The sequence below is a fragment of the Petaurus breviceps genome, unplaced genomic scaffold (genome assembly GCF_028583685.1).
Source record: "Petaurus breviceps papuanus isolate PSGF00001 unplaced genomic scaffold, PetGlider_PUasm1.0 188, whole genome shotgun sequence".
Taxonomy (NCBI): domain Eukaryota; kingdom Metazoa; phylum Chordata; class Mammalia; order Diprotodontia; family Petauridae; genus Petaurus; species Petaurus breviceps.
The window spans coordinates 33,481,443-33,483,435 of record NW_027185804.1 but is presented as its reverse complement, the minus strand read 5'-3'; positions in this window follow the sequence as shown (position 1 = coordinate 33,483,435).

Here is a 1,993-nt window from a genome sequence, read left to right as displayed (position 1 = left end):
AAGGAAGGGAGGGAGGGAGGGAGGGAGGGAGGGAGGGAGGGGGGGGAGGAGAGGGGAGGGGAGGGGAGGGGAGGAAGAGAAACCCTGCTCTCCAGGAGCTCAATCTAAAAGTTTCACAATAAATGATCACTAAAATTCTCCTGAGAAGGGGGTGTGGTTTGTTGGATAGAGACCTGGATTGAAGCCCCATTCCCTCCCTTCGGGGCTTATGTAGCAGGTGTGAGCCTGGACATGTTTTGGTGACCCCAGACCACTCTCTTTATTTTTTATTTTGGAGGGGAAAATGCAGGGCAATTTGGGTTAAGTGACTTGCCCAAGGTCACAGGGCTAGTAAGTGGCTCAGGTCCTCCTGACTCCAGGGCCAGTGCTCTATTCACTGCACCACCTAGCTGCCCCTGACCATTCTCTTTAAAATTAAAATTTTTTTTTTACTAAAAAGGGAGGAATACTTGCAGATAAATGTTGATTGAGTCTCTTCTTGCCAATGCCTAATGGGTGCCTTCTGGCTTCAATAGGATGAGTCTATAAAACTTCAGAGCACTTTATCAAGGAGCATTTATTATTAAGCGCCTACTATGTGCCAATCATTGTGCTAAAGACTGAGGATACAAAGGAAAGACCAAAGAAAACTGTCTGCCCTGGAGAAGTTTATGGGGTTGTTATCCTTCGTTCTAGAAGAAAACCAAAATGACATCACTACATCGGAGTCAAGGTGCAAGTGTATCTGACTGGCCCATCAGACCAGCACAAGCTCAGGCACACATGGTCCAGATGATATTCTATGCAGATCAGAATGTGCTGAGTGAAAGTAGGTTTGATGGCCCTGACATTCTGGAGCACTGCAGCCGCTGCTGAAAGGGCTGGCAGGAAGTGCACTTGTGCTGGGCCTTTAACAAAACCAAGGCTGCAGAGAGTTGGAGCTTAGGTCAGAGAGACTCTCAGGCACACAGAGCAACCAGTGCAAAGTCACTAAGAAGGGAGATGGCGTGTCCTGTGTAGACCGTGTGATTGGGTCATAGTGCATGTGGAAGAGAGTAAAATGTGGGATCAGGAAGGGGCCAGATTGTGGGGAGCTTTAAATGCTGGGGGAGGGATTTCATATTTCATCCTGGAGGTAACAGGGAGCCATAGTGTTGCTCCAACTGGAGGGAGGTGGGGAGGAGGGTGACAGTCAGACCTAGACTTCAGGAAATTACTTTGGTAGCCGTGTTGAGGATGGACTGGAATAGGTGGAGTTGAGGCAAGGGACAAATAGATGACGATTGCAATGGTCTAGGGACAGAAGTAATGAAGGTCTGACCAACAATGGGGATATCAGTGGTGAGAAGGTGATGTATGTAAAAGATGTTATAGAGAAAGAAATCAAGGGATTTAGCCAAAGCAGTCGGTAGGGGAAATTTTATATCCCTAAATATTTTCATCAATAAAAAAGAGAAAGAGCAGATTAAAAGAATTAAATTTGCAGCTTGAAAAAAAAAAACAACTGAAAAGCAACAAATTAACAACCCCCCTAATTAAACAACAAAAAAGAAATCCCCCAAATCAGAGATTAACAAACTTGAAAAATCTTTGAATTAATAAATAAAACTCGGAGTTGAGGGAGTTTTTTGGAAGGGGGGATAAAGTAGATAAACCATTAGCTAATTATTTTTTTAAAATTATTTTTAATTTTAGTTTAATTTTTTATTTTAATTTAAATTTTTTTTAAAGAGGAAAACAATTTACCAATATGAAAACTGAAAAATACAAATTAAAAACCAATGAATAAAGGAAATTACTAGAAACCATTTCACCCAATGACATGTCAATAAGACTGACAATCTAAATGAATAAATATTTACAAAAATTATAAAATGCCTAAATTAAGAAAATGAGAAAAAATTACAAGATTTGGCATCTCTAAGCTATATAACCTGGTGAACCCACCAGGGGAATCAAGAATGACTGAAATTTCAAAACTAGGTGAAAAGAAAAAAAAGGGGGGGGCGGCGAG